This window comes from Apteryx rowi, unplaced genomic scaffold (assembly GCF_003343035.1).
Source record: "Apteryx rowi isolate R43461 unplaced genomic scaffold, aptRow1 scaffold_41, whole genome shotgun sequence".
In the NCBI taxonomy this organism is placed as follows: Eukaryota; Metazoa; Chordata; class Aves; order Apterygiformes; family Apterygidae; genus Apteryx; species Apteryx rowi.
Genome location: NW_020450621.1, coordinates 2,780,797 through 2,801,851, shown reverse-complemented (window position 1 = coordinate 2,801,851; position 21,055 = coordinate 2,780,797).

Here is a 21,055-nt window from a genome sequence, read left to right as displayed (position 1 = left end):
CCCCCCTGCTCTCAAATCAAACGAGTTTGGCCTGTCTGAAGGCTGAGTCAGGACCAGACTTGCACTTTTTAGGCAGGCTGGGTGTAATCAGCCTCCTCCCAGGCTGATTACAGGGTACCCCAATGGCAGATCCCTTCCCCAGAGGCCTCATACATGCCTTGCAGAGAAACGTGCCCCTGGGATCTGCTCCAGGAAAGGCAGAGGCAATRCAATGGAAGGGGCATGAAACAGTTAAAGCAATATCGCATGCTCCCTCCCGATTGTTCTGCAAGGTGTGTTGTGACATTTGTACTTCCTCCTGGCAGCAAGCAAGGCAGAGAGGAAAAGACAAGTGCCGGGATGCTGCCAGCTGGTTTGCCCCCTTCCTGAGGATCTCTACTAGGAGGGCTCCACCATGGTCCTCTTCAAATACGTGGGCCGCTGTGCTCTGATATTCCTCCTCGCTCTGTTATGTGATGTGGCCGGACTGATCATCCTCCTCCTGGGAATTTTTGCTCCGCTAAGCTACTGGGACTTCCTCATTTACTCAGGAGCTGTACTGATTGCCTTCAGCCTCCTCTTCTGGATATCCTGGTACACATCCAACATCGAGGTCCCCTTTAGAGAACTAGGTTTTAACTAACCCAAGGATTTGGAAAAGCGGAAGTGGAAACTAGCATTTGGAGGAGCAACGTCATCTACTGGGAAGCACCAAAGCATCATTCAGGGGAAGAGCTCCAAAAGAGCACAGGGAAGGGCCTGCTGTTCCCTACAGCATCGCCCAGCCAGATGGACCCTCGGGGAAAGGTGCGTACACCTAGACACACACAGAGATGCTTCGCTACAGTCGGGAAGAGCAGAGCCAGATTTTAGCAGGGCAACCAGACCTTTCTGTTAGTGATAGCCACACYTCAGGAATAATGTTAGATTTTTAAATGCCCTGAAATGGATTATTGATGAGACAGAACATGTTTTTGATGAGATGAGCCAGCTCTGAGTGAATCTAGGGAGGGGAATCTTTGGCGGAATCTGGAAGTTGCTAATTTCTTGGGTTTATTTGTTTAGATTTTCCCATTAGATGCTACTGTGAATTGCAGGTTCTGAAGAGCTACTGCTCTCTCTTAACTGCTTTTGGTAGCAGGGGCACCGGGAGCATGAGCAGCCTCCCAGGGATATTCACAACCTGGGCAAATAGAGAAAGTCAATAAGAATAATCCAGATCCACTATTGTCACTTAGCACCAAAACCTCTGTGTAAATGGCGCACTTCAGCAAGCAACAGGGCTCGGGGTGCTGTGCAACTGTGCAGCCAAGAAGCACAGCCCTTACRTTCTCCATGCTCAGCTCAGCAATGTGGCCGCTTGCCTGAGACGTACCCACATCATACCAATATGCAACTCCTGGGTGACCATGCTTGAGAAGGTTTTGCCAGCTGGGGACCTATTTCCAGTAAAGTAATAGGAAACAGGGAAAAACCAAGTGGAGCTTGTGTCACCAAGGCAACAATTTGATGCGCTGTATTCAGCCCGGTGTCAAATGATGAATGCATGGAAACTAAGTACAAAAGCGCCATATTTGATCACTCTCTTTGAGATTATTCTTTCTTAATCTTGGGTTAGTCCAGAAAGTGCCTGATTTATTTGACAGTAGACCAGTAAGCATGAAGAGCAGGCAACATGGACCCTGGCTAGTTACTGCAGCCTGACCCTAAAACACATGTGGAAAAGGGCCCCACACAGTGAAGACCAGTCCCTGCTTTACACATATTGGGTGGAAAGGTTTGTGGTGACATGGAAACATCAGGGCCAGTTGAGAGCTTCTGTAAACTGCTCAGTTCTGGCCTTATTCATGAGTAGCAACACCACTCCAAAACCTAAAGCGAGATGAAAATGTCCCTGTGTTGTGTGATCACCACTGCACAGACAGCATCCTCTGTCTTTCACAGCATCCCAAGGATATGTCCCCCCCGTCAGTGTTCTGGCGAGGCTGGTGGAGCCAATTAGCTTAATTTAATGAGCAGCCCTGCTGTGCCTGGAGCTGTATGCCACATGAAAAAAGGTAATGACAATACCAGGAAGTCCCAGTCGTTGGCCCTGATGTGCACCCACATATCACAAGCCAATTCTCGCCCAAAGGAACTAACAATTTCATAACAGTATGCCAAACAAAGAGAAAGCAGAGGTAGGGGAGATGCTCCCCACCGGCATGCTGGTGAGTATCAGAGCTGAGACCAGATCCAACACTTTTCAGTTTTGGCATCTCAGGCAGGTCAGTGCCCCAAGACATATACACCCCAATGTGTAAGACAGGAGGAAGATCTCCAAACCACTGTGATCCTGACCCACCAACCACTCAGGAGATATCTCCAGGCAGCTGCTATCTCCCAGCCTTGCAYAATTTTTTGATAAAGCCTCTCATAACCAGTAAGAAAAGTTTTCACTTTATTTACTTTTTTCATATATATATTTCTTGTCTTGTTTGCAGTGGCTGTGATTAGCATCCAGGAAGTTTTCTCCACTCCCCAAGGAACCTGGTAGCTGCAGCATAAGTCATTTTTAAAGCCCTGAACTTGGCAGGATGCCCCCACCAGGAATTCAGTTTTACCCTCCACCACTAGGTCTCAGGGTACTTTTTCATCCATGTGCCCTTGGAACTAACTCTTTTAAATATTTCCTTGATGTGCTTCCAGATAAGAGCATGTAACAAGCATTAGTTGGATACTGAAGCCACATATAAGGAAGGGCAACAGTAACGAACACTCTGCTTTATTTGCGCTGAGATTTTTAATTGCTAGTGCTCAGCCTGTTCAATCCAGCCCATGAAGCCCAGCTGAGTGCTTTGTCACCATTCAATGTCTGTCCTGTCACCATTCAATGTCTGTCCCCTGCTGGATGTTTGACCAGGTGCATCGCTCAGCAAAAACACCCAGGGAGCTGGCTCCATCCATCGCCCAGGGAGGCTGGTGGAGAGATGGGTGCTGGGTCCTGTTACCATGAGTCTCATCTGCCTCCCAGGCTAGCAGGCCACCCCACAGCAAAACAGTGCTTGTTGCAGGGAAAAGTCTCTGACGCCACCTGACACTCGATGAGCCAGTGCACACACCAGCACATTGTCAGGAGCACAGCTTTGCTCTTGGGTGACGATGGGTGGTGGGTGATGCCCACAGCCAGGAAAGGGCAGTCACTCCTGTGCCCCAGCCTCCTGGCATGCACCAATGGGGCCATCTCCAGCTCCATGGAAGAAGAGAGGCCTCCATTACACACCATTACACACCAACACCATACACCAGCTCTGGGTCAGGCCCAGCACTACAATGACAGGATTGTGCAGGCCCTGGGATCTAAAGTGCTAGCTCAAGCATTCCCTGTGGGATATGCCTGCCCAACCAATTTGCCTTTGCCAACTTGTCTGCACTCTCTGATAGTCCCAAAACTCACATGGCTCCAGGCAGGGTTAACACCGCTCCCCAGTCTGATGCACATGTAGAGGTGGTGCACAGTCAAAACGGAACAATTCTCTCTTTGTGTGTGTGTGTTTGCAACACGTGTCCAGCCCAACCCTTTGCCTCCAGGCACCCTGCACAGATGATCACAGGCACAGGTAGGACATGGCGCCTTCAACACCCTCTCACGCGTGGACCAAAGCAATCAACTAGTGCTGACTCCCAGAGGGGGAAACCTTCCACTTGTGTCATGGGCCCACTGCAGGGCACCATGCGACTTCTCTTACCATGGGCTGTCTCTTCATGCGTTCCTGTCCTCCATCCTTTTAGGACACATGATGTCCTGAAGACAGTAGGGTCCCCACTGCCACACTGAGAGGAGAGGTTGAGAGGGGACCAAGCAGAACAATCTGCCTCAGCTCAGCTAAGGGTGGGATGTGCTGAGCCTGTAGCAGAGAACATGTGGCCTCATTTTTTGGGTATGAATTGGCAGATCATCCCCAGGTACCACAGGATTGCTCCACCAACTGCACCTTCACATCATCATGCCACTTCCACTCTCCGTGTGGTGCGCTGGTTGTGTCTCCCAGTCTCTCTTGTCCTGTGCCACCTTCCACTTTGCTCTTCCTCACACCTTGGCGCTCTTCTCTCTGTACCCTTCACCCAAGGTCTGCACCACATCTTTGGCATCCTTTGGTACCTCACCTATCCCACCTTCCCCTTTGGAAGGCACCCACAAGCCTGCACATCCCAGCACTTCTAGAGCACCAGCTCTGATGGTCTCCAGTTTCCCTTTCCACCCCAGGGACACTGGGTCTCTCCCTCTTCCCCTGTCCCCAGATCAACCAGCTGGAGCAGAGTAACCCATGATAGAACTGAGGCTGAGTTGGCCTCACCAACAGCAGGAAAAGCTCGACTGAGAATTCTGTGAGTCCCTGTCCCTCGGAAGTTCAGTCCCGCACAGTGCTGAAAGTGCTGGCCCAAACCCAGGGCATTATTGACCCAAGAGCTTGTCTTTCAGCATTGGGTTTTCATGGTTTTGTGCTTGGTCTGTTTGTTCCAGGCTGCTGGGGATGTTTATGGCCTGGGGGCACAGTGTAGCCCCCTGTCTATGGAACAATGCCCATGACTGCAGGGCACTGGGAGCTGGTGGTCCTCCTCCACTCCCTGCCCAGTCTGCGCCCCCCAAGTCACTCCACTGAAATGAACCATCTGTCATTGAAAAACACCACCAGTTCTTTCTTCCCTAGGATTTTAACCCCAAAATGCTGCAGAAGTGCATGCTGGGAGTCCTCTCTCACAAGACTCGTGCATGCTTTTGGGGGTCTGGGTTCTCTTCCACATGTCATCTCCTGCACAGCACTACAGCCATGATATTCCCTACCAGAGGAAGGACCCTGGGGAGAATACCAACCCAAACAATTTCAAGGTTTTGCTGATGTGTCTAGATTTTCAAGGAAAAAAATCCTCATTTTGTAACCAAATATTACCAACTGTAATTGTACACCGAACTGTGTTGATCCTAACTATCACTGGGCAGCCCATAATGCCTAGCTCATAAGCTGACAGGATTGCACTCATGGACCTTGGGACATCCTGTTTGTGACCCCAGGCAGAGGTCTGCTTGTGCTTCTGTATCTGATCTGGTTGATGGCCAGTGATTCCAAGTCCTATGCTAATTTTAGGTATCTTTATTTGACAGATATTGACTTTTTAGATCTCAGAAGGGTTCACTAAATTATTACCATCTGTTTTCATTTTCTATTTATAGGGAAACAGAATCACCAGCGTATGAATCCAAGGAGCAAGCAGATGAAGAGGAGTAGCACCAAGGACTCTGTGTCCTGCCAATCTTGGGCAAGGTTTTCTCTTGAAAACCTGCCACTGAATATGCAGACAGAGCAGCGCTGTATGGATCTGCTAGGGACATTGTTACCAGTCTGGGCCTGAGTATTCAAGGCATGCATAGAACGGTGGATACTCTTTTCACACCTTCTGTAAGCACATCACACTCACTCCTGCCCACTGGCATTGCCTCAGAGTGCCTGACACTGACAATCTGGCAGCAGCAAAGTGGCTGCAGGTTGTCCTGGCCCCGGGCCAGGTGCAGATCAGCAGGATCCCAGCAGACAGGCTGGACCAGTTCTGCAAACCTCATGCTGTGCATAAGAACAGGTTTGACAGAGCTCCCAGCTGGAGAGGCTGTCTGAGGTACCAGCAAGATACTAAGCCAAMTACCCCACTTGGGGGCCTCATCTGTACACTGATGCACTCAAGGGGAGATGGAGACATCAAAATTGTGCAGGACAGAGGATTTCCTAACCTAGGTCAGAGGTGCATTTTTACCTAGACTCACCAAAGTCCCAGACACTTTCTAAGTGGCATCTAATAAAATACTGAGATCTTGGTACAAAGAACTAATGGAGGCTTTGGCAGTTGTGAAGCCCAGGAAAGGATTTAGTGCTGCAGCTGTCAAACTGATAGTGGTTCAACATGGAAATAAACTTCTCTGCTGATTCAAAATGCAAATTTCACATGGGAGGAGAGGAAACTGAGATCTATGTCTCTGTTCTCCTGTGTTCCTGATGCAGCAYTCAGCTTACCATAAGGACATTTTGTAGGATGGAAGCACATAAAACAACACCTGCCAATCAGGTTGTTCAGTATGTTCCATTACATGCCAATTGTTTTCAACTGTTTAAAACTTTACTAAGCTTTATTCCATTGTGATTTCCCACCCTGGAAGCATCTGCCTCTGAGAACAAGTTTGATACTTCCATCTGTGCTTCTCTCTGGAGACTATTTGACAGGATAGTGCTGGCACTCAGAGACATCCCTTTTAATCAAGATATGCTGGGCTAAACTGTATCAAAGCAGACGTGCATTGACTGAACATAGGAGAGATCTTCCCCACCATTTCAGAAACCCACAGGCTTTCCTGTGTGTAAGGGAGACATGATTTGGACCCAATGCGCAAATGCTGCTTGCATTCAGGCTAGCCCATCCAGAGCTCCATCAGACATTTCATGTTGAGTTAAAGAGGTTCCGAGGAGAGTCCATAGAGGAGAAACCACTTGGGCCTCCAGGAGAGTTATTCTGGGGGTGCCCACCTTCACTGTTGCCCAGACAATACGACAAACCAAGTAATACTTTATGGTCAACACTGGGCCTTTGACCTTCTTGTTGGCCTTAATTTTTGCTCCAAGGAGCAAAATGTTGGAGGGCAAGCTGTCGACATGGGAACTACTAGCCTGGGAGAATCTAACAGCTCTTTCCTAGTTCTAGTTCCTAGAGCATGATGGAGACCCATCTCTGTATGTCAGGGCTAGGATCTCTGCCCTCACCGTGAGGAAGCAACCGATGTCCTTTGTAGTCCTCTAACCACCCTTGTGCTCCCACCCTGGGAAAGAAGGCTCCTTGCTCAAGTCCCACATGTGCTGTGCTGGACCCACTACCTCGAAGCATCAGAGTAACTGACATTTGAAACATAGGCACACTTGGTGCCTGATCCTGTCCCCAGCAGAACGGGGACCACCTCCCAGTGGCCCAGAACATTGACCAGAGAGTCATCACACTAAGGGACACCATGTACCATTTCGGAGAGGGTATAAGGCTGTGTCCTGGGGATGAGATGCAGCATAGAGCATGTGCCTGGGTGTTCACAGTGTTGTGTTTTATTTTAGGGGAACTGTGCTTGTGTCACCTTTCCAGGTTTTTTATTAAAGTTGCTACCCTCATTTCCAAAGCTCATGGTTTTATTGATAGTAGATGGTGCGGTGAAGGGGAAGTCTCTGGCTCTGTAAACTCAGTCAAAGTTACTGGCTATTACAAAATATGGCAGCATATGTGAGACATCATACAGTCTGATTACCACTGGCAAACATCAGCATTAGTAACCCTTCTCTGGCAGTAAAGAGATACCTYTTCCTATACAAATAAGTTGAAAAAAAGGAGGGATCATAAAAAAAAAAACAAACTACTGTTGGCTTTTCTGCATTTGTGGTCATTGGGGGAGGTGCTCTGGAGGTCATTAATTCATCCTTTTTCCTACAAAGATAAAAATATATTAAGAGTATCACAAATAAAAATATATTAAGAGTATCTCTGTGGTTCTTGCAAATTCTCATGACTCCAGGAGCAGGGACTTCTAGGAAAATGGCAGTTGTCAGGAGATCACTAGCAATAACCCCAAGGCAAGTACTCCTGGGGGCAACTGCACTATGTCTGTGAATGATTGCCCTCTGCCATGGACAGGAGCTGATCTTCTCTAGGCCAAACTGTCAGAGCACAGCCAAATGTCCATCCATGGCTGATCAAGGAAAGAGCTAGSCCAAAGCCAGAAATTTTATCAAATAAATGGTCTGGTGAAGTTCTGAACTGGCCCCACTGCTTACTGGGCAATCTTTGCATTTCACCCAGAGCTCTCAGCCTGGACCCACACWTGATGCAAATGGGGATGGGACAGAACCCTTTGGGCACTGGCCAACCTTGCTCAGAGGCAAGTGAAAGCCTGAGGGTGCCCTGGAGTCCAGGGACAGGGCTTGAAGAGAGACCCACACTCCTCAACCTGACAGGGGACCCAAGCCATAGACCGCAAATTCCTTCTGCACCTCTGGACCTCTGTACAGCGCCTAGTACATGGGTGCTGTGGGATGAACAAGCAGTGTCACACACCCTGGTAGCTGGTTGTCCCAGACTGCACAAACCCATTTGCAGAAGTCACTGTCTCTCCCTGCACTGTTGCTTTCACTCTCCCAGAGTTCATGGTTAGGAGGGACCAGCATGCCTGGTCCTGCAGGCACTCCCAAACCTAGTCACGGCAGACATGTTTCTGGCTGGTCCCAAGACAGCAAGCAAGCTGGATTCAGGAGATGGCAGGAGGGGCTCTGAACTGGGATTTAACCCTCACCAGCCCTCACCGCTGCTTCTACCCAGCTGCAGAGGTACCCAAGGACAGAAGAGGTGTGAAGCAGCAGGCTAAACAGCTCATCCACCCTCTGCTGCTGGGCTAGCAGTGACGTCACCCTCAAACCTTTTCGTTACAGCCTCCAGGGCCAGGCGCCGCCTTGCTACTTGGAGGTTTMTTTTTTCTGTCCCCACCCAAAGCTACTGCAGTTTGGTTTTTGCTATCAGGACGTGTAGCACCTACAAACAGGGCATACTCAAAGGATCYCGCTACCTTCCCTCCCCCTTCAGCGGTCCTGGCAAAGCAATGCTCATCTGAGCRGTGGAGACAGCAACATGTCCCCTATCATCAGGCCAGGAAATAAGCCCAGAATGAAAGGCAATCCCACAAAGACAGCCTCAGAGAGACGGGCTTGGGCTCCTGTGCAGCCAGGAGCTCCTGTGCTTGTTCCCCCACTGTCMCTGGGCGGTAGGAAGGGCCTGTTCAACATGTCCCAGGGTGAAGGGAGAGTGGCAGGCTGCTTTGAAGTGTTGTGGATGTTTTCCTAAGCATCAAGGAGCGTGAGTGCATGCACTGATCTCATCCTGCCTGCCTCTTGCAGGGGGAGACACTGAAACTAGAGACTGGAGGCTGGTGTCTCGTTCTGTCCTTGCTGTTTTAAGGCAAACTAAGGTCTGGCTTTCTGTTGAGTTCCCCACTGCTTTGGCAGATGTCCCACTACTTTGGTGGGGCCAAAATGGAGTAAYTGCTGGGTCTGAGCTTCAGATACATGGCGACAACAAACAACCCATAGGGGTGGTTCAGATTTTTTCTCCGTCCTCACTTCCCAGGGTGCTAGGAAGGGGAACCAACCAGAAATATCCTGATTTCAGTGATGCAGCAGGACTTACTAATGGGGATAGAAAGAAGATGGAGGCAAGATCTTCTTGGAGGTGCATAGTGAAAGGACAAGAGGCAATAGGTATGAGATGAACTGAAGGAAATTCCAGTGGTGGTCACAGACTGGGACAGGGGTGCAGAGATCTGAAGGAGGATCTCCATCCTTGGAGAATTTCCAAACTCACACAGACAAGGTCATGAGAAATCTCATCTAACTAACAAGTTGTCTTTTCTTTGAGCAGAGTTTGGACCTGAGACCTCTATAGCTTCCTTCTGACCCCTGCCCTGCCCTGCCCCTGCACTGCCACATGTCTGTGGGGATCCCCAGAGAAATTCCCCAGAAAGTGTAGATGATTTACACTCAACTCTTTTGAAAGCTGTGGGAATGCAAGTTTCTGCACCACACCAACCATAGGCATCTTCTGGGAGCTCTTTCCCATCTTACACATCCTCTGGTGGTCTGAATGGCAGGCCCAGCCCCAGGGCTTTGCAATGTCCCRATGGTATAAGAAGTCCTCAGGACAGAGAGTGGTTAGGAAAAGACTCAGGACATAGAGAACAGTGCTGAAGGTCCTGGGCAGGCTTTGTTATGGAGAAAACAGACCAGGAAGGTGTTCCCAAGAACTTGTCTCYTACTCCTCTTCACTTCTAGTAACCAAGAAACCCATGGTTCCTCCTCATGGCAGCATGGATGGAGACCTCATCCACATCCACTCACAACCTTCTTCCAAGTGACTGAAGCTTTGTGGACCTCAAGGGCCTCTGGGGTGGGAGAGATCACATCATGTTCCAGTCAGGGTCYCTGGAAAGCATGGCCAAGGTCCGCTGAAGTGCTCCAGATCAGACCCAGGTCTCCAGCTGAGTCCTTCTGAACTTTTCCTCATATTCAGAGCAGAAAGGAAGACAAATTTAGACATTTTTTTCCTAATCCCCACCTTCTCACTGCTCATGACACCATAGTGAGAAACCTTTCCAATACAGCCTACTCTCCATCTGCCTATCCATAGCCAAGTCATTACCAGCAGTCCAGTGGAGCAGACCTTAAAACTCAGTATTAGCAGCCAGCTTACCCAGAGTGGGCTGTCAGAGCTGCTTCAGCAGATGGCCTTTCCCTTTGAGCCGCATGGGAGGTCTCCTCATGCCCACATGGCCTAGAGTCAGTGTTTGCATGTCTGGATTGTCAGTTTGAGTGTGTCCTCACCAGGGATGGGTCAGGAGCTGTTTTTCCACGGGCCTCACCTGAGAACTGGATGCCCTCCCTATTCTCAGGACACGGGACTTCACCTTGTCTGGCTAATCCAGCTACCACCTTTGAAGTTTCAGCCAGAGAAGAGACAGCRCAGGATCAGAGAATCCTCTGGGGCACTGGAGACACAGCTGTGAGGTTGTCCTCTGCCTGAAGGGCTTTGCAGCCCCACCCTGGAGCATACAGCCAGTGACAGTGTGTAGCTGACCGAGACCAGACCTGTCCTTGTGCTCCCGAGCAGAGGGAGAACACAGTCATGGAGCTGCCTGTTAAGTCAACAAACCCAGCAGGTGCCATCTAGGCCACAGAGCAGTGTTTGAGGTGGAATGAATGGAAGGATCCTGCTTGCCTTTCGTTAGGAAGGGCATAGGCACCTGCTTCCAGCCCGCCAGCCCCAAGCAGAGACACATCCCTGCATCCTCGGGGGCCGCAGGGGAAGGGGAAGGAGGCACAGTCATGCYGAGAAAGCAGTGTGTCCTCTGGGGTCTCACTGCCATTATCAGCACGCAGCCCAGCCCTTCCAGCTGAACCCAGCCCTGCTGATGTTCTCAGCCTCCATTAATGAACAGACCTCCATTAATGCCTTTCTTAGCCCTGGCGGAAGTCCAAATGGATAAGCCCACGAGTGCTAGCCAGAAGCTAATTGCTGCTCATTTGAGAAGTAACTGCAAGCCCTGCAGTCATTAGCAAAAGGGGTGAGAGGARGTGACTGCATGACCAGCAGCTGCTGGATCTTGCCCAGGGACTTAAGAAATGGAGCCTCCAGATCTAAAGCTAAAGAGCAGCTCCTGGYGACTGGCCTTCAGGTGGGCTTGTGGTCCCTGGGACTCAGGCACGACATTATACTCAGACCTTGTGCAACATCAACATCCCTGTGTTCCCCCCAGGACTCTGCTGCTCCAGAGGCTGGCTGGGAGGAAATGTAGCTGATGAAGACCTGGGGATGGCTGGGATTGCCAGTCCTTGTAGTGGTATCTCCAGGTGGCTTTGCCATCTAAGTGGGTCTTGTGGCTAGCACTTTACCAGAGTGACCACCAAGCTAATCTGGGACTTGCTGTCACTGATGTTCAGCAGTATTTCACAGCCGCTTCCTGCCCACTCCCAATAAAGCCAATTCACAGGAGAATGAAAACTTTGGGACCTCTTACACTGCCGAGAGGAGCGAGGCAGGGTCTGAGGCTAGACTGGAGATGGGATCTCACTCCAGCACATACTGTGACCAGTTATCTCCAAGGATGTGTTTTCACACAGGTCCCAGGAGATCCTAGATCCCACAGCAGCCACCTGCAATCCTTCCTTGTATCATAGTGCCTGGCAGCTCCAATCCACAAGGGATCTGAGTGGATTGGATGAGTTTTCCATGAGGGTCCAAGCCTTATATATAGTTAACTAAAGTAAACATCAGTCCTTCCCATAACACACAAATGTTTCCCAGCATGTGGCTTTCTCATTAAACCCCTGACTTCCCTACACCCAAGTATCTCTTAGCTGGTTGCAAACACTGAGCATCTTCAGCTCCATTGCAGAGGCTCTATAGGCCATATAAGGGCTTCTTTACATGTGCACCAGGATCTGTCCATGCACAGGGAGTTCTGTGCCCAGCAATGGCCCTGCAGCAGCCCTGCACACACCTCCCCTCAGCCATACTGATCCTCTGCGCCCAAGGGAGCGTGYGCTGGCCCCAGGCAGTACCCCAGGCACCCGCATGACAGCTCCAGCTCCTGCAGCTTCAGGGTTCTTTCTCTTGAGAGCACCAGGCACAACTCTACGGTCAGCAACCAGGGGACAGTGGGAACCAGGAACCAGCAGAGAAGTGACCGCTGAGAGAAGGGAAGTCATTTTCCCAGYCCAGTTTGCTGTTGCAAAATATGACTTCATTTAAGCAAAACTTTGTGAAAAGAAGCTCTTCAGAGAGAAAGTAYTTGCAGGTCTTTGTCAGCAGTTACTGGAAAGAAACAGTGCAGAGTTTTTGATGATGTTCCAGGGGATTTTTTCATGGCAGATTGCTGAGTTTTTGACTAAAAGGACATGTAAGAACTGAGGGAAATGCAATATCTCCCCAGCCAGCTGAGCAGGATATTTCCCATGCTGCTGCTGCCAAGCAATGCAAAGGAGTGTGGGGCTGGCCACATGCTTCTCTGTGCCGTGTCTCTGCTACTGGCTGTAGCCCAGCTCCCACTCCCACACGGTCCTTCTCCTGAGGGCTTGGGGACCTCRACTCTGTTAGGTGCTCCTGCCGTGGACATTCGATTGTCAGTGAGGACACTAGCTAAGCATCTCATGTACTGGCAGACCTCCTGTGCCTGCTGGCAGCTCTCATCATAGGCTCAGATAGACCTCAGTCTTCTGTGAGGCCCTGGAAGAGGAAGCACAGTCTAGCACAAGGCCGAGCCCCATTCACTGGTGCCTCACATGAGTGGACAAGGTGAAAAGGTGGCTGCCATGAGCAGGAGATGGAGCCAAAAAGATCCCAGCTGATGAGACCCAGGAATGCGGGCAGACAGCTAGGTTAGGATAACCCCTTATCCATGTCCCATACCAGCCACGTGGAACAAACTGGACCGGCCACACTCCAGCCTCCAACTGACCCTGGCTCTCCAAGAGCCTAAACTGGGTGTAGGGGAGGGGAGGGAGCTTGGAGGAGCCTTCTTCTCAATTATTCATGATGAAATTTCAGCTGATGGAACTGGGACTCTCAAAGGCTGATTCCTAATGGAGCCTGCTGACGTGTCTAGCCAATAAGCACTCCTGGGCCCCGAGCAATTCCCACCTCTCCCATTTCTGTACCATAAAAATGCCACCTTCTCCTGCTAATGATGCATTATGCAGCTATTACCCAGGGTTCATAGTCCTGCTGCCATCATGAGAGGATCTTGGGCTGATAGTGTGGGAAGAGCAGTACGTGCTCTCCAACCAGGGAAATCGCACATGCTGGAGGTGCCTGAGATCTGCCAGGACCCATGGTCCTGCCCACACTGAAGACTGATGGAGGGTAGACCACCCATCTGAGCGCAACTCGCCTAGAGATCGAATGAAGTATCATAGGAAAAAAAAAAAAAAAAAACAGGCATAGCTAAAGCATAGCATAACCTGCAGCCTCTCCCTCCTCAGGTGTTTTGAGGCAGAGGAGGGAACRGATGACAGGGAACATGGGCAGGAAGGGCACTGGAACAGCATTAGCTGGCACCCCAGGTCCTGCAGACCAGTCAGCGTCATCCTGTGTTAATGGCCTGTAGGACATCTCCATCTACAGGAACAAAAGATGCTATGGATGCTGGGTGAGGTAAGGAGGCAGTGGTGGAAGATGGGCACAGGAACGGCAAAGTTAATGTTGGCTGCTGTGCAGGAAGAATGTGCTAAATGCTGCGTCAGGAATGCCAGGCAGCCTGTTGGGTGTTCCGATTCTATCTGYTTTAACCGTTTACAACTTCAGACACTAGCCAGGATTCCCTGGGCCTTTCACCCTCTCCTGTCCATTTGGACATTCCATACCAGCTGGGTAGGGCTGGAAATATGATCCAGGCAYAGGCACAGCTCAAGGTTCTACGTAACCAAAGAGGGGCTTCATGAGGACTATTGTGTCATGGGAAGGATGCTCAGCTCACCTTACATAGTTCCGTGTATCTTCCTCCTCCCACTTTACTGTCCATCCCACATGGAGATCTATGAAGATCTACCCATATATCTATTCTTCCCCCTGTTTTTTTGTTTTTGTTTTTGTTTTTGTTTTTGTTTTTGTTTTTGTTTTTTATCCTGACACAGACATTTACTATCCATTCTCTTACTGATCTGAAGCTCTATCCATCCATCCACCCATTCATCCATCCCCATACACACATCACCCAACTATTTATCTAGTTCAGAGCAGTGCTTCATGCAGTGATAACTCCACTCTGAGCACTTGGGAGAAATGGCTCAAACCTGGGGTGGTTTTGGTGCCCTCTTYTGAAGAGAGAGTATTAAACCCTTGTATTCATGGTGCCTGGACTGGCATTCCTATATGGGCTACAGGAATGCAGGAGACCTCTCTTTTGGGAGGGCAGAAGACACATTGCTGGGGAAAGATCTGTGCCCCTTGCTTCTTCTTGCAAAAGGAGAAGTATCCTCAGAGAGGATGCACGGGGAAACCGCTGCCTTGTCTGAATACTCCCTGAACAGGCTCCCAAAACCTGTTGCAAGTGATCCAAGCCTGCTCCAGATGGCCATGTTTCTAAAATCACTGAGCCAGCATAGACATCCAGACCCCTTTCCAGCCAGATGGCACCCAGAGAATGTCCCTGAGCCAGCCTGCCTGGCTGGGGTGGTGGGGATGCCTGGCAATAYGTGCCAGCGCAGCCTGCCTGAGAGCAGGGAGGCTGGATGCCAGCTCGAGCACACATAGCCCAATGACTCCCATTGCCCAGGAGCCCCATGCCTTGCCAGGGGGTGAATGGGAAGGCTGCTCTCGGAGGCACAGCATCATATCCCCGGCACAGACAAGGCTGTGAGTCCACAGCAGGAGGTGGTGCCCACCCAGAGCGTGCTGAGGGCTGGAGTCAGTAACTCAATCAGTGCTGGGGGATACAGGTGATTATCCTGAGAGTGATGACCTGCCCTTCCAGTCAATTGAGTTAGGGGGCATGTGCTTGTGCTAATTCAGATGGTGGCCAAGCCACAGGGCTCCTGGAAGAGATGTTGCCTGGAGACCTCTCCTACCACAGCAAAGGGGAAGATGTCATGTGCACTCCAGGCCCTGGCACCTCTGGCTGCATCTGGGCCATGATCCCTTGTGTTCCTTGCTGGGACTGAGCTATCCCCACTATGCATGGCCACGGTGGAGGAGCGCTCCAGTCTCTCCATGGAGTTTGGCGGATGTGCTGATGGAGGAGGCCTGGAGAAGGGTCCAGAGAGATGAAACACCCTCAAACTGACCCAAGCAGAGGGGAATAGTGTGGAAGGGACTTTCATTTTACTCTAAAAACAAGCCACAGATGGGCTCCACGGGCAACTGTACCATGGCTGTGCTGCGCATCAGGACCAGATATCTGGCTTCCTCCCATGGGACTAACTAGTGCCGCAGTTACAAAGCCGTGCTGGCAGGGGGAAAGATGCTCAGTCGTTCACTTGGGATCAAGCCTCTCTTTGGGAACTGCTAGCTGAAGGAACACCTGGTCACTGGCCACTGCTTGAAACAAAAATAAGCACACATGAAAGCATGCAGGGCAACACTTATACCTATAGACATACACACCCTTCCCATGCACACACAGCCAGTTGCTTGCTAGGCATGAAGACACACATGCAAATACACACATGCACACACACACATGCTGCCAGGGCAACACTATACCCCTGCACACAAACACTCACTCCCAGACCAGACCATGCATTATTTCTTGCCATGTGCTTGCAGAGCAGTCCTGAGCCATCAACAGGGCTCCCAGCATCTTGCCCCATTGCTGAGAGCCCTTCCTCCACAGCACAGGGTCCTACAATGTTCCTGTCTACCAGGCAGATGTCCCCTCCTCCAGAGCAGCCCGGAGGATGTGGCTCTGGCCCTTTTGCTGTGCTGATGCCATTAACTGACCCTTAATTTTGTGTGTATGCATACTGACCTTCCTTTTCTGGAGGAGAGAGCTATTAGCTTCCTCCCCACACACACATTAGAAAATAATTGCCCTAATGGGCTCTGCCAGCAGGCCTAGCCTGCATGCTCCTCAGATTACTGCCTTAGGCAGCCTGTGGCTGTTTCTGAAAGTCCTTGCTGCCCAGCCACTGGGCTCATACTGGTAGGCAGGAGGAAATGGCTCCAGCACCTCTGGGGCCGTCCTGCAGGACAGGAGAAGAGAGGGAAGGAAGCGACAGACAGCAAGATCTTGGCTTTTTCCACTTATGGAAAGGTGAAAGAGGGAACGAGTCCAGGCCAGGTCAGTTAGCATGGAGGGGGCACTGGTGGTGACTCACGGAGGGAGGGAGAGACCTGTAATAGGATTAGGAGGCAATCTCCAGTCTGCTAACCCCATCCGGGGCACATCTGTCCTCAGCCAGAGGCAAAAACACACCTAACTAAACCCAGAACTGGAAGCAACAGTTACAGGCACGGGTGTGAGCAAGGCAGCACCAAGTCCCTACACACATGTGAGCAAAGTCGCAAGCAGAAACAGCCTCCTAAATCTCCTGTGTCAGTGCTATGCAGTCAGAGCAACATAAGTACGCAACGGGGGAAGGAGATTGTTATCTACAAGCTAAATAGGTACCTGTTGTTTTCCTCTCTTCAGCCCTAAGGAGGAAGAGTTGGAATATGCCAACGGGGTTTGGCATGTTTGTGTCCAGCTGGGTGTGTTTTGTGCATCCATGTGTGGTTGTGTGCATGTCCCTCCCTGCACACAGCAGAGAGGCAAAAATTGCTGAAAGTAGGAGGGGTTGATGCTGCAGTGACAGACGGGAAACCACCTTCCACGACATCAAACAACCATTGCAAAGGCATAGACCAGGACAAGCCACCTTCTTCCCTGTGGGACGCTCTCTCTTCCCATCCCGTCCCTGGCTGCACAGCTCAGTCTCCACAGGCATGAGTCACCAACAGGAATTCACAGTAAGGCATTTCGAATACGATACCGATGAAGTACAGGCATGAGGGAGCTGTGACACCCAAGGGGTGGACATCTCCAGGACCGTGCACAGGAGATCACTGACAGCGCCCAGCCTGCTTGAGAAGCAGCTTACATCGCAAATATTATCTGTGCGCTTGGAGCCTGCAGTTAACAATAACAGGGCAGGGAGTCAGGCAGGGCTGTTTATCAGTGAGTTTGCCCATAAGTGAGTCCATGTGAGCTTATCACACCCTCTCTGTGAGCAACCGTGGCAGACTGCTCACAACTCAGTTGTGGCCTCACTGCCGAGGGATGTGGCAGGGACACAGAAGTGCCCACACCATGGGCACATGTGAAGGGATGTGCCYGAGGCAGCGGTGTCTAGGTTGCTCATGGCAAGGTGAGCAGTTGCTGGGCATGGGGGAAGGGTCTCTCTCTGCTTGTCTCCTTCACTCCCCTGCTCCTGGACACACCTGAGACAGGCTGGAGGGCTGGACAGACACGTTCATGAGTTAGGTCCTACTGACAAACAACACCATCCGGGTTTGGCTTTCATTCAGAAGACCAGGTTTGGGACACCAGATCCATATCAATGTAAAATATCTTTATCTGATTTGTCCCAGTTTGCAGCAAATAAAACCACCTAGTACATGTCCCAGAGATATTGGCATGAATTATCCACTTGGGCCACCACAATAAACAAAAGCACTGAGTTACTCAGGACTGTGCTGGAAATGGCCCCAATATCCTCTAATGCCCCTGGACGTGTGTCTGGTGGGAGGACAAGCTGTGCAGCGTGGGGGGGGGCCCTGGCTTCCTAGACATCTGAACCTCTTCCCCAGGGACTAGCAGCAGGAGAGAATTCAGGAAGGCCTGGCTCTGGCCATCAGCATTAACAACCAGAAAACAGGGCAATGGCAGCTCTTGTGYCCCATTTGAACAGGAAGGGAACAGAGCCCTCTCTGAACATCTCTCCCAGGTGCTTGCAGGCCCACACCCAAAACAACAGGCCAGCAATGACACCCTGTCCCCCAGGAGCACCAAACACAGGCCACGCTGTCCAGAGATGAGGTGGCTCTGGAAAAGAAGTGGGGATGCTGGGCAGTCAGCTGACCCTGAACAGCAGATGTGTTTGAGGGGCTGTTGCAATGGGTGCCAGCACAAACGCGTCGGCCCTGGCACATCCCTGCTGCACAGCTGCATGCCACCCTCCAGCAGCACTAGTGAATACCTGCTGCAGGCTTTCTCCAGTGTAGCTCCAATCCCTTGCTAAGTGACCCTAACCCACCAAAGGTAGGGGCTCTGGTCCCGGTGTGACACCTTCCCAAGGCTGGTCCTGCTCAGCCCTGACAGCCTTCTCTGGCCAAGCAGTGCCACCCTGTGGCAAATGCCTTCCTTGCCTACGAAGGAGGTGATGTCCCTGGATGCCTACCCCAGGCCTCCAGGTCTCAGCATTGCTTTATCCCTGATCACTGCAGAGCTGTGAAGCTCACCACTTATTCACTTTTGAAATATGGAGTATTTTAGGGATCCAAACTCTTTCCTGAAGCCCAAAAGGCCAAAGACTTGCATTAGGTTTTAAATGGAGGCTGACTAAAATCCTCTGGCTCTAGGAGCTGGTGATTTCAGGAAGATGCCAAATAGCATGAGAGCCGTCACAGAATCCTCAAAGGCCTGTTCATGCCACCCCCCCCCCACCTGCCTCTGAGCCTGCTCTCCCTTGAACCCAGAGGCAGAGGATTTGTCAGGCACGTCCCTGCAGGTAACAATGCAGGATGGAAAGTGGGCATGAGGTGCAGGCCAAACAGCCAGGAGGTGTCATTTGGGGACCCTTCTCCAGCTATTGGTATTAGCATGGCAGTCACCCACCCTGGAAGCCCCTCCTGACAACACCCCGAGCCTCAGCCCCCTCTTCACTGGTCCCGACAGTGCCTGTGACCCCTGCACAGTGCAAAACGTCCCATCTCACCCCAACTCTGAATAGCTTTCCCTTCCCTCTTCCCTTGCCCAAGAATCTCCAGCAGCTGAGCAACAGCAGCTGGAAGGACTTCCTCCGCTCACAGATAACAGGCTGGGAAAACCTCACTGAGTGCAACCCAAATGCCACGTGGTCACACACTTACCTCGAACCCAGCCAACAGTGGGGAGGAGAAGGGAAAAGGAGGAAAGAAGTCAAGAGGCCAGAGCAGCAGGAACAGGAGAGGAAATGGGATGACTGTCCTCTGCTCCCCGGGAGTGGGTTTCTCCAGCCCAACCCCTCAGGAGCTTCCCTGGGTGCAGATGATGATGGGGGGGGGGTCCCCTTCCCACCTCCCAGCAGCTCTCTGCAAAGGGTGGTGGTTCTCTGACACTCTCCAGCAATTCTCCTCCTCCCAGAATAAAATKAAGGGTTATTATTAAATAATGAAGCCTAGGCACATTATTATCAGGTAATTATTTCTTATGAAATAAGACTTCCATTCCAGTCTGGTGTCTCAAGCACTTTTCCAGAGACACTTTCCCAGTGTTTGGCCCGGAGGGGGGTGGAGGGGGATTAGTGCCATTACATCCACTGTGTGGGTGGGGAAACTGAGGCACAGGGTGAAGGCATGACTGCAGAAGGTCCCTGGCAGCATCAAGGAGAGCAGYTGGGTAGTCTGCAGCCCAGCCAGGGTGCTGTGAACTGGTTATAACGCTAGAGGAAAGGGGTCTGATACCATCAGCTCCCCTCCCACAGATGGTTCACCCCTTTCCGAGCAGCATTCCCCAAACCCCTGGAAACATGTAGACTCCTTTACTGTCTCCCAGTTTTAATGCCACCCAGAACCACCATCTGGTGCCTGGGTGCACTTTATAGTAGCATCAATGCTGGGCATCTCACAGGGACAAGACCTGTTTGCAGATGCATTGTGCTGGTGATCATCCCACTGAGGTCCTTCAGAAATAAGGGATGAGCCATAAACCCTTCAGGCACTGACACAAGGGAATCCCAAGGCAGTTGCTGCCAGCCTGCCTTGAGCCTAGTACCCTCGCATCTGGCTTGCCATGCAGGCTGTCCCGTTGAAACACAGCAATGCTAAGCGAACCCCATCATCACTCACCATCACCCACAGTCATGCCGGCCTTTTTCAGTTCCCAGCCTGCTCCATCCCTGCAGCCAGAGCCCAGAAAACTTCGCCAAACAGCATGGATGTATGACTCCCTGCTTTTGCCCAGACAAACAGCCGCTGAGCCATTGGGATGCCCTGATATTTTCTAGCTGAACAACTACCCACAGAAACTCTCCAAAAGAGCAGCCAGCAMCAGGAGAATTCACCCGGCCTCATCAGCTGGGTCAGGACAGAGCATTTTCCGGCTACAGAACAGGATCTAAGACAGCTGACATGTCACAAGAGGTTTTTATTTGTTCCCATGAAATGTTTTGACTGATCCCAAAATTGACTCTTCTCACTTGGTGGAACTGCTGGTCATGTTTGTCCTAATTGAAACTCAACCTGGCAATGGAAACCTCCCTTTGGGAGCTTGGGAAACATGTGCCAGCCCTCCTTCCCCCACCATTCACCCCTTTGGRCTTCTCAGCTTGGTGGTTACGGCTGGGGCCATGTTGTTCCTGCTCCCAGATGGGGTCAGGAAGGCCGGGATGAGTTCCTCTGGGTGCATTCCTGAATGACTGGGCAGAGAGCAGCACCCATGGGGCTGGAGGCTGGGTCAGGAGGCCAGAGGTGGCAGACAGCATGCAGGCGCTGTGTCGGAGGCATGCAGACTTCATGGGAGCGTGACAAGGGATCAGGGCACACCTTGTGGGTCCACAGCACCTCTGGATGTCTCTGGCAAGGGGGTGACTGGCTGCCTCCACTGCCTGAGATGGGGCACAACAGGTCCCGAATCTAGACTGGGCAGTACACAGCTCTCCTCCTCCGTTCCCAGCCAGGGCCTGCAGGGCGACAGGTCAAGACATCCCGGGGAAGGACCAGTCCCAAAGAGGGCAAGGTCAGGAGGCACGTGGGTGACTAACCTCTTTAGCAAAGGTAAACATGAGCTGCTGGGTCTTAA